The sequence below is a fragment of the Trichechus manatus genome, unplaced genomic scaffold, assembly GCF_000243295.1.
Source record: "Trichechus manatus latirostris isolate Lorelei unplaced genomic scaffold, TriManLat1.0 scaffold00013, whole genome shotgun sequence".
Lineage (NCBI taxonomy): Eukaryota > Metazoa > Chordata > Mammalia > Sirenia > Trichechidae > Trichechus > Trichechus manatus.
This window is the reverse complement of record NW_004443949.1, coordinates 26,139,353-26,151,463: the sequence shown is the minus strand read 5'-3', so window position 1 is coordinate 26,151,463 and position 12,111 is coordinate 26,139,353.

Genomic DNA, 12,111 nt, shown 5'->3' with positions numbered 1-12,111 from the left:
TGAGATATTTGGTGTCATTTCAATCACCAAGGCTATATTTTCCAACTACAGATCCTTCTTTGTTTTCAACTTTCGCATTCAAATCGCCAGTACACCTTGATTGCATATTTGATAAATTTCAGACTGCAGAAGTTGGTAAAAATCTTCAGTTTCTTCATCTTTGGCATCAGTGGTTGTTTTGTAAATTTGAATAATAGTCGTATTAACTGCTCTTCCTTATTCTACCACTGACAGTGTTGTACTTCAGGATAGATCTCGAAATGTTCTTTTTGACAATGAATGCAACGCCATTCCTCTTCAAGTTGTCATTCCCAGCATAGTAGACCATGTGATTGTCTGATTCAAAATGACCAATACCAGTCCATTTCAGCGCACTGATGCCTAGGATATCAATCTTTATGCATTCCATTTCATTTTTGATCACTTCCAATTTTCCTAGATTCATACTTTGTACATTCCATGTTCTGATTATTAATGGATGTTTGCAGCTGTTTCTTCTCATTTTGAGTTGTGCTACATCAGTAAATGAAGGTCCTGAATGCTTTACTCCATCCACGTTGGTAAAGTCAACTCTACTTTGAGGAGGCAGCTCTTCCCAAGTCATAGCTGAGTGCCTTCCAACCTGAGGGGCTCATCTGGCACTATATTGACAATGTTCTGCTGTTATTCATAAGGTTTTCGCTTGTCAATTTTTCCTCTTTTTATGTGTACTATATTTGCCCTGGAGTCCCTGGGTAGTGCAAATGGTTAACAATCTCAGCTGCTAACTGGAAGGTTGAAGGTTTGAGTCCATCCAGAGGCACTTGAGAAGACCTGGTGATCTACTTCTGAAAAACAAGCTATTGAAAATTCTATGGATTACAGCTCTACTCTGATATACATGGGATTGCAGTGAGTTGGAATTGACTTAACAGTAACTGGATATTTGCCCTAGCAGATATTTAATAAATATTTGTTGAAAGCATTAAACAAAATTCTTTCCTGACTTTCAGTTCTCTCTAGTCTTGTGTGCACCCTACATTTTAGCTGCTGTTCTACCAACTATTCCCTGAACTCTCCTTTTCTTAATTAATTAATAATCAATTTTTTGTTTTTCTTGAAGATGCATTTGTTCAAGGTTTTTTCTGGGCCACCTTACTGTCTGTTCTCTTTGGTGGAACTCTTTTTTGCCCTTTAAATACCAGTGCAAATCTCATTCATTGCAAGAAACTCCCCGGTCTCCAGCAGAATGAACTCCCACAGCTTGTTAACAGTGGCTTGAGTCTATTCAATGCTTATGAGATCTGCTTAGTTTTAGATTATGTTTCTGTGTGTCTGTCTCACTTGATTTTGAGCATCTTGAGGACAGAGAACATTATCTATGTACTCTTCCAATCTTTGATTCTATTCCAAGGGTTGAATGTATGTTTGTTCACTTGAACTCATTAGCTACAGTTTAAATAAGTAGAACTGGAGCCTGCTGACAATCATTTCTGGTATAATTTTATTGAAGTTCCTTCAACCAATCTTAGATGGACTATTTTAGAGTGTATACATAAGGACTTGACTAAGCTTTCTAGTTTGGATTATCTGTCCACTCACCAATACTTTTTTTCAATATCTACTGAGCACTATATACTACTGAAAAATAGCAAGAAGTGGAAAAGTTGGCAGCTACCTTCATACAATGCAGGCCCTGTTGGGGGCTCTTGTCAGTGTTCCCATAATGATTTGTTTTCTTTTATCACTGTACTTCCTCCTTGTACTACACGTATCTGTCTCCATGAGCCCTTGAGAGTAGGGATTCTTTCTTATTTATTTGTATACTCAGCAACTAACAATATTGCCTGCACATAGTAGATGCTCAGTAAGTATTTACTGAATGAAAGGATCATGAGTAACACAAAGAATTATATGAAGCTGAGTGAAATAAGTCAATCACAAAAAGACAAATATTGTATGAGACCACTACTATAAAAACTCTTGAAAAGGTTTACACACAAAAAAGAAACAATCTTTGTTGGTTAGGAGGGATGGGAGGGGTAGGGGGGAATACTGAATAGACAGTAGATAAGTGGTAACTTTGGTGAAGGGTAAGATAGTACACAATACTGGGAAAGCCAGCACAATTTGTACAAGGCAAGTCATGGAAGCTCCATAGACACATCCAACTCCCTGAGGGACCGAATTGCTGGGCAGAGGGCTGTGGGGACCATTGTCATGGGGAACATCTAGCTCAATTGACATAACACAGTTTATAAAGAGAATGTTCTACATTCTACCTTGGTGAGTAGCGCCTGGGGTCTTAAAAGCCTGTGAGCAGCCATCTAAGATACTCCACTGGTCTCACCCTGTTGAGAGCAAAGGAGAATGAAGAAAACAAGATACAAGCGAAAGATTAGTCCAAAGGACTAATGGATCACAACTACCAAGGCCGCCACCAGGCTGAGTCCAGTACAACTAGATGGTGCCTGGCTACCACCACTGACTTCTCTGACAGGGATCACAATAGAGAGTCCTGGACAGAGCTGGAGAAAAATGTAGAACAAAAATCTAACTCACAAAAAAAGGCCAGATTTACTGGCCTGACAGAGACTGGAGAAACCCTGAGAGTATGACCCCTGGACACCCTTTCAGCTCAGTAATGAAGTCACTTCCAAGGTTCACCCTTCATCCAAAGATTAGACAGCCCCATAAAACAAAACGAGACTAATGGGGCACAACAGTTCAGGGACAAGGACTAGAAGGCAGGAGGGGACAGGAAAGCTGTTAATAGGGGATCTAAGTTCGAGAAGGGACAGTGTTGACATGTCATAGGGTTGTTAACCATTGTCGTAAAACAATATGTGTACTGTTTGATGAGAAACTATTTGTTCTGTAAACCTTCACCTAAAGTACAATTAAAACAATTTTTTTAAAAAGAATTATATGGAATAAAAGGGAAGCATTAGACTTTGCGTCCATCTTCAAGAGGTTTACGTGCCAGATGGAGAAAAAGTAACCTAAAAACTCTGACCATAATGTTTTACCATTAATAGACATTCAGTGCATTTTTCTTGAATTAATGAAATGAGAGTAAATTTCTATTTCCAGGAAAAATGCTAAACACTTAGCAAGAAGTATAAATGACTTTCCCTGTCCTGTAGAAGTTAAATAATAAAGTATGAGGCAATAAAAATATTCACAAATACTCACATTATTCAGCAGTTTGCTTTTCCTGCCAAATGTGCTTTAGAGATATCACTGTAAGCTGGATTGGCTAGAAAAGGCTTTCCAAAACAGGAAGATCTCTGTCAAGAACTGTGAAGAGTCTGAGATTTTACCCTACTTGAAAGCTGAAAAATTAGCTTTCCACATTTTCATAGATGCTGGCAGAGGACAGGAGACTCCTGGGTCAGAGACAAAGGGTATTATTACTCACAGCACAGCAGCAGCATGAACTTCATGTTCACATTGATTCTCCTTGTCTTCCAAGTCCCTCAGAGGTGATAAAGAGCAGCCCAGAAGGATGCTGCACATGCTATTGGTTTGCATCACAGCCAAGGAACCCCAGGCTAAGGAACCCTCAATCCGATAAAGGAGGCTACTGGAAAACCTATCCAATCTTTTTCCAGAGGGAGACATTATCTTTATTATCCTGGTCAGAAAACAAATCTACGCTCTGCCCTGGAGGGAGACACTATCTCTATGTTCCAAGCTATTTGCTATACAAATATCCTTGAAAAGATGATCCAGTGAAAAAGCTGTCAATGCCTTTCCTCAGAACATGGGCAGACACACAAGAGACCCATGGAGAACTTTCCCCCAACTGTCTTAATTTGGTTCTTGAAGGTTGGGTGTGATTTGCTCAAGCAATAAGAAGAGAAAAGAAGATTCCAGGAAGAAAAAATTCCTGTGCATTTGTTTTCTCTCATGATTGACCTCTTTACACCTTTGTTTCTTTATCTGCAAAACTGAAATATTAATACCTACTTCACAACATTGCTATGATGATTACATGAGGTAATGTAGGCTTAGTATACAGCCTGGTGCCTAACACATAGTAGGTGCCAAAACTAACAGTTTCAGGCTATCTTTTCAACTAACAGTTTTCTGTAGACTGCCTTGGTATTAAGAAAAGTGGGAAGAGAGAGAAATTTAACCAGTCCATTCAAAATTTTTTAAAATTTTATGAAGCACCTACTACATGCAAGGCACCAGGTAAGACTTTGGGACTAGAAACCATGCCTGCCCTCTTGACGCTTACGGTCTGCCTCTGGGGAAAATTAACAGAGGAAAGGAGAATTATCTTGCTTCCACCAAGTACACTTGTAGAGGGCAAAAAGTTTTCTGGCAATCCCACCTGTCCAGGAAGTCAGGGAATTATAAAAACATAGGAAGAATATAAACCTGAAATAAGAATACAGAAATGTCACAGTCCAGTGATAGCATATGCCAGTCAACAACTGCTTATTCAGGGAAATCATGTGGAAAAAAAGGATAATCACAGCAGGATGATGTTATGTGAATATTATTGCCACTTACGTATGATTGTTAAATCATTCGATAATATTTATTGAGCATTCGCTGTATGTTGTGGGAAGTGATATACACTGGAATTTGAGACTCCCTTATCCCTTGAGGCCATCTCACTCTCAAAGGAAGTTAACACTGGCTTTAGCCTGTTTGATGAATTTAGACTACAAAAAGGCAAGTTGGTTTTCCTGGAAGAACTATGGTAATAGCACTTTGTTCCTACCTCATTTTCAGTGCAGTGCAGACTGTATTCCAGTTATTTTTCTAGAGTCCATTTACTGAATTGTTGTGTTGTTAGCTGCTGCTAAGTCTGCCTCTGACTCATTGCAAACCCATGTGTTACAGAGCAGAACTGTTCCATAGGGTTTTCTTGGCTGTGATCTTTATGGAAGCAGATCATCAGGTCTTCCTTCCATGGAGCCACTGGGTGGGTTTAAACCACCTCCCTTTTGGTTAGCAGCTGATTGCAAACCACTTGTGCTGCCCATGCTCCTTCTTTCTGGACTAGATGGTGAGAAATGGCACAGGCTGTGTGACAGCTGAGTGATGGGGACTAACCAGGAGGGGAAGTACATTACTTTTGAAATAGGAAGCTGAAAACAAGAGTGTGCCAGCAAAGCTGAAGGGAGGGACCGCTCCATCTTTAGTTTCTATTATTCATGGATCAAGAGACAGGGCTTTAGCTGATGCTAAGAGCTGGTGGTATATTAAATGGATAAGGGGAGTGCTGGCTCCAACACACAAGTGGAAGGACCTAAAAAAACCTCTCTTCTCCTCCAATCTCACCTCCTCCCCCAACCACTCTGTGCTGCCCAGTTGGCTGCATCTTGAAGTTAAATGGTACCTCTAGGACTTGGCTTTCTCCAGAGAGGGGACATGAATTATTGTTAACATCTTAGTATGGGTTTCTCTGGTCTGACATGAGTTTGTGAGAGAAACAGAACAACTTGGTGCAAAATGCTGAAAGGGAAAGAAGACCTGAGAAATCCCAGGTAAGAAAGCATCTTCTCTCTCCCACATGTTAAATTTTCCCTAGGGGCTCCCTTGTTAACCAGGCTTACTATTAAATCCCAACATAGATTCTAAAACCTCTCTGAACTGAAGAAAATGGCAGTGCTGGGGTTAGAATAATCCATCACAACAACTCTCTTCATATCTAATTCAGGCTAGTGGCTGCGACCTTGAAAAGTCAGGTCCTCACCAGCTTTTCCTAAGATCAAAGGGCCCCAAGTTCTCGTGCAGCAGCATTTCAGTGTAAGCACAACCTATTGCCATCAAGTCGATTCCGACTCATAGAGACCCTATAGGACAGAGTAGAACTGCCCCATAGGGTTTCCAAGCAGCGGCTGGTGGATTTGAATAGCCGACCTTAAGCAAAAGTTCAGCCAAGCTCTTAACCACTGCGCCACCAGGACTCCAGCGTAAGCACAGTTCGGTATAAAACCAGCTTCTGTTGACTCGTCTCCAACTCATGGCAACCACATGTGTGTTAGAGTAGAACTGTGCTCCACAGGATTTTCAGTGGCTGATTTTTTGGAAGTACATCATCGAGCTTTTCTTTTGAGACACCTCTAGATGAACCTCCAACCTTTTGGTTAGCAGCTGAACACATTAACTGCTTGTACTACCCAGGGACTTCACAGCTCAGTATGTTGGTGTTGTTATTAGTTGCCTTCGAGTGCTGTTTTTGTGAAATTGAGGCACTTTTGTCTTTGTTCTACACAAAATGCTTTCTTCTCTCTCTGTCTGAATTCAGTCCTGATTGATAAAACCCTTTCCATTTCTATTAGGTAAAGACAGGTGAAAGCAGGAATGTTGTTTATCCAGGGCTTAAATTAAACCTTACAGAGTTCTCTCTCCTTGCCTGCCTCCTCACCTCCGCCCCCAATCTTCTGTCAGGAGACTTCCAAGAAAGCTTTTATTTAGCCAGCTGTTAGCTCCTCTTTTTTACATGAAGGTTCCCGGTTTTCAGCTGGAACAAAAATCACTGATATTCCCATTGGGTTTATCAGAAGCAACTGAGAACAATGAGCTCTTTTTATGTTGAAAATAGAGATTTAAAAATTATTCATAATCGTCACTTCTCCAACACATTCTCATCCCCATGGGCTCCTTTTGCTAATTAGTATGCAAGTCTTGACACTAAAATTTAGCTACATATTAAGCTTTTGGTGTTATTAGTATGGTATCATGAGCTTTCTTCTTACACAAACACAGGGTGTGTTTATATTTAAATACATATTATCTATGTTTCCAAATAGTATATAAAAATAGGGCTTATGAAAACATTAGATCTGAGTCTACAGGTGAGAAGAAAGTGCATTTCAAATTTAACTCACTTGAGAATCATTGGGGCACCCCTGAAATTAAGTTAGCAGGTAAGTACAGTTAATACAAAACATAAAGTAGAGATGAACATTTACGAAGCTCCTACTATGTACAGGTAGTATACTATGGATTTTACCTGCATGATCTCCATTTACTCCTCATAACACTGTAAGCTGTATATTATCATCCTCATCCTAGAGATAAGGAAACTGAGACTTAGGGCACACAAAATCCAAGCCTGTCTGAACCCAAAGCCTGAGTTTTCTAACTTATATGAATATTAGAGCCAAAAGGAATCTTGAGTATCATCTAGGATCATGGTTTTCTAAAATGTAGGGTGGGCACCAATGGGAGTGTTACATGGGACATTACACCTAAAATGCTTTGAATGTCATGATAAAGTTCATATCTTTTCAATACTCTTTTAACGCTTCTAATAGCATCTAGAAGAAATTCACTTTGGTGTGAGATATCTCTAACACTTGCTCATCTCTTTCTCTACCAAAGAAAGAAGAGGTCTCAGAATCACAGTTATTAAAGACATTATCTAGCTAAGATTTAATTAAACATTTAATTTTCACTGTAATTATTTTTATAGTTACTGTCTAGTTATGGGAAATGATGCTGGTTTTCTTTATTTTAGTAGTCATGTAAATTTTTATTTAGAAAATAAATCTAAATGTATTTAGATTTTTTTACAATGAGCCCATTTAAAGAAAAATGTTAATAATAATAGCTCAGTGATAGATAGATGTGGAAAAAATCATGAAGATGTCACAGGAAATCTGGCCTTTGAGGAGCACGAATCTGGTGATTCTAGGCTAAAACTCACATGATACAATCAAAAGAATTCATGTAATACAACTGAAGAAAGTGAGTATTACAGCAATGTAGTTAAGTATTCATGACATCCAATTTACTGAAACATGATCATTTATGTTTTCGGCACAGTAGTTAAGAGCTATGGCAAGAAAGGATTTGAACTGCCAGTCTTTCTGGGTATTTTTTTTTTTTTGGTGTCTCCTCACAAGCAAGTCAATTTCCACTGTTGTTCTCTTTGTTTTTCCTGAAGGCAAGTCAGACATCTTTTCACTAGTAAAAACAGATTAGAATTAAGAAAATCAAAAATTCCAGTTCCTTCCGGAGAGGTCACATAGTTCCAGTTTTTTTCTGTGCTGAATGGTGTAAAACTGAGTTTGGTAAGCTGGGCATTCAGATGAAACCAGAAGTGGATATCACTATTTGTATAACTTTTACATTAGTGTATTTAGATATTTCAATGTATAGTCGTCAGCAAATTCAAGTATAAGCTGTAACTGATAAAAATAAAAAGACTATTTACTGGCAACTGGCGTTGTGTAGGTAGGCTTTCCTCTAAATAATTTAATGGGTGAGATAGTTTTCCAACATTACTTTTTGAAAGCATAATTATCAGAGCAACCTTTTTAAAACTTTTGATGTAACTCTCCAAGTTTACATCTGGCGATTTATTGCTTTCAGTAATTTAGAGGTGATATTGTGGAATACTTCCAGTATAACATGCCTGCAATTCCATTCAGCTTCTGGGGACCCACAAGATACCCCTTGTCTTAGTTGTATTGTGCTGCTGTAACAGAAATACCATAAGTGGATGGCTTTAACAAAGAGAAATTTATTCTCTCACAGTCTAGTAGGCTACAAGTCCAAATTCAGGGTGTTAGCTCCAGGGGAAGGCTTTCTCTTCGTCAGCTCTGGAGGAAGGTCCTTGTCATCAGTCTTCCCTTGGTCTGGGAGCATCTCAGTGCAGGAACCTCAGGTCCAAAGGACACGCTCTGCTCCTGGCACTGCTTTCTTGGTTGTATGAAGTTCCCATGTCTCTCTGCTTGCTTCTCTCTTTTGTATCTCAAAAGAGATTGGCTTAAGACACTATTTAATCTTGTAGACTTCATCAATGTAACTACCACTAATCCATCTTACTACATGATAGTGATAGGATTTACAACACATAGGGGAATCACATCAGATGATAAAATGGTAGACAATCATACAATACGGGGAATCATGACCTAGCCAAGTTGACAGATATTTTGGGGGGACACAACTCAATCCATGACACCCCTGAATTCTGCTCTATTCTAAAAGTGTCTTGTGGTAACAGAGACTCCACTTCCTGAGGCTGCCATTTAGGCTGTTGAATGCACCAGTTTCTTTATAACACCTAAAATATTCCAATCTGATATATATGAGTCCCACATTGAATTTCATAAAAACAGAGATCATTTTTTTTTAGAACTGGATTCCGCAAGTACTCTGAAAAATTGATGATTTTAACCTGTTCTTTATTCTCTCCTAATTAAAAGGCAGTAATATAATCTGCAAAGTTCCTGGGTGCCGCAAATGGTTAAGCACTTGGTTATTAACCAAAAAGTTGGCGGTTCAAATCCCCCCAGAGGCACCTTGGAAGAAAGTTCTGGCGATCTACTTCTGAAAGTTCACAGCCATCGAAAACCTTACAGAGTACAGTTCTATTCTGAAACACAAGGAGTCACCACGAGTCAAAATCGACTCGATGGCAACTGGTAATATAGATCTGCAGAGAAGCCACAAAAATTCATCAGCCCACCAACATCAGCAATAGCATGCTCATTAAGGGAAAAAACAAAGAAAATCCTATTCCTAAAATTACATCCACAGATTAGGATTCCAACACGTATTTTTGGAGGATACAATTCAATCCATAACATTGCCTTATGGCTTTTGTACTAGGCACTCCCTTGACTACAGTGCTCTCTCCCCAGATTTGAGTGGCTAGCTCCTTTTTGCCATGAGGCTTCAACTGAATTTTCACTGTAGACCACCTAGTGTGGAAAATATCCATTTTCATCCAGCAATTATCATGCCTGATATTCTATTACCTGCCTCTGCCAACTTGGGTGAAAAGTCCATGCCAATCAGAACCTTGCCACCCTTTTTCACCACTGCCCTGAAGCGCTTTAAAGTATTTGGCACATGGTAGATCCTCAATATTTATTGAATACAAAACAAAAACGCAACATTCTGCCTTGGCAGGCATGCAGACATCCCAGCAGCGACAGTGCAAAGCGCCAGCAGAAGAGCAGCTTACAAACCAAGCAGGCTGTGCATCAGGTAAATTAAGAGCAGCTGGGAAATTCTGAAACAACCCAAAATCAGACAGGCGTGTGAGCATTTGTGGGAAATGGCACTCTATGAGCCATGGCTGACTGAGTCCCACGATGAGAGTGTATGGGAACAGGGCGAAGAATGCGCTTTAGAAGCAAGGATGGCAAGACTTTGTCTTACTTTGGACACGTTATCAGGAGGGACCAGTCCCTGCAGAAGAATATCATGCTTGGTAGAGGGGCAGCAAAAAAGATGAAGACCCTCAAGGAGATGGACTGACACAGTGGCTGCCAACAATGGCCTCACACATAGTAATGATTGTGAGGATGGCACGAGACTGGGCAGTGCTTCGTTCTGTTGTATGTAGGGTCACTATGAGTCAGAACTGACTTGACAGCACCTAACAACAACTTAGATTTTAAGTGGGACCAGTGGTCCGACTGCTTGGTTCCCCTACTCTGACCTTGGCCAGGTTGGTTATGCTCTCTATGCTGGGCATACTACCCCTCTTCTCCTTTGTGAGTCACTGGGAAGTGTTCATCTAACTGAACAAGCACAAACATCAACATGTTCATCCTACAACAATAGAAGGGTCATTCTCTCCCATATGTAACCCAAATGTATAAAGTTCGTTATAATATGTATACGTAATAACACCCAAGATGATGGAGAACCAATTATGCATACTAGGGTTTGAGAGCAACAGGAAAGGGCAAATGAGTAGAGCTGTGCTGTTCAATATGGAGTCATTGGCCATATGCGGCTACTGAGCACTAGAAAAGTGGCTCCTGTAACTGAGGAACTCAATTATTAATTTCAGTAAATTTAAATGTAAGTTTAAGAACTGATACTTGATTCAGCTGCTGAAAAAATTTAAGTATGTTTGCAACAACTTGGATATTTATACCTTTTTCAACTGCAAATTTTATGAAATCTAAGTACAAATCAAGTATTTATGATGAAAATTTAGCTCCACACACAGCCTATGGATGAGGGATTTCATAATGTCCCACTAGTTAAAGCAGCTCTAATTTGAGGTATTGAAAAATACCTCAACTGCCAACTTTGTTTTCAAGCCTGAGGCAATGTTAATGTAGCTATCTCCTTTCACTACCAGGGGAAAAGTATTTCATTTTACACTTTAAGCCTGATTTTAAGTTATAAATTATATAACCTATCTTTAAATATTCTTAAATCACATATAACTAAAAAGTATCTAAATATTTATAGAATAGCTATGGAAACACAAGCTGAATTCACACAAGCATATTAAATCAAAATACATGCCAATACAACCAAAATTGTTTTATTTTTTTGTTGTTGTTGGTAACGTGCACAACATGGCAATAATATCATTACTTTGTTTGATTTCCTTAAATATTACTGAAGTATGCATTAAAAATATATGTTTACATTTTAGAAATGTAACACATTAAAGAAGTCCTTTGTAAACATAATGCTTTCTCAATACATTTTCCTGCTTTGTTCCATACATAAATAACTTAATCTATAAAGTCATAAATAAAACTATCAGCTCTTATGGCCTAAAACTATATACAAACTTTGCTTTACTTTATGAGATTAACTAAACTGTTTTTTATCTTGATTTTGTAAATAACATGCAATATTTGCAGTTTTTATTATTAATCAAATGATTTATTATCACAAGTTATTGTCTACCAGTTATGCCAATAACAGACTTTATAGTGCATTTGAAAAAGATGCTATGTGTTTAAAAAGTCAAAATGACCAAATGATGAGATACTTAAAACAAATGTAGAGGAAGTTGCTATTTAAATACTACTAAGCCTTATTAAAATCACTTTAGCTTGTCTGAAGAACAAAAACTGCAACTAAAGAGTGAAGGTTCGTTCCATTATTAACTATAGAAACACAAGCTTAAACAAATCCAAAATTTAAGAAACAATAAAATCAGATTAAGTCCTATCAGTTTCAGGAAAAACATACCATTGAGATTCTGTTACAGAAACAAAACCAAAACTTTTTCTAAAATTTATTTTGAAAGCTGACTTTGTTTAGTTAAAACATTCAGGATAAAAATAATGACACACAGATTAATCTTAGAAAGACATAGTTATGATTCCTCATAGAGAACATTTGACTATTTAGTTTTTGTTTAATGACTATAAAAAAAAAAAAAAAAAAAAA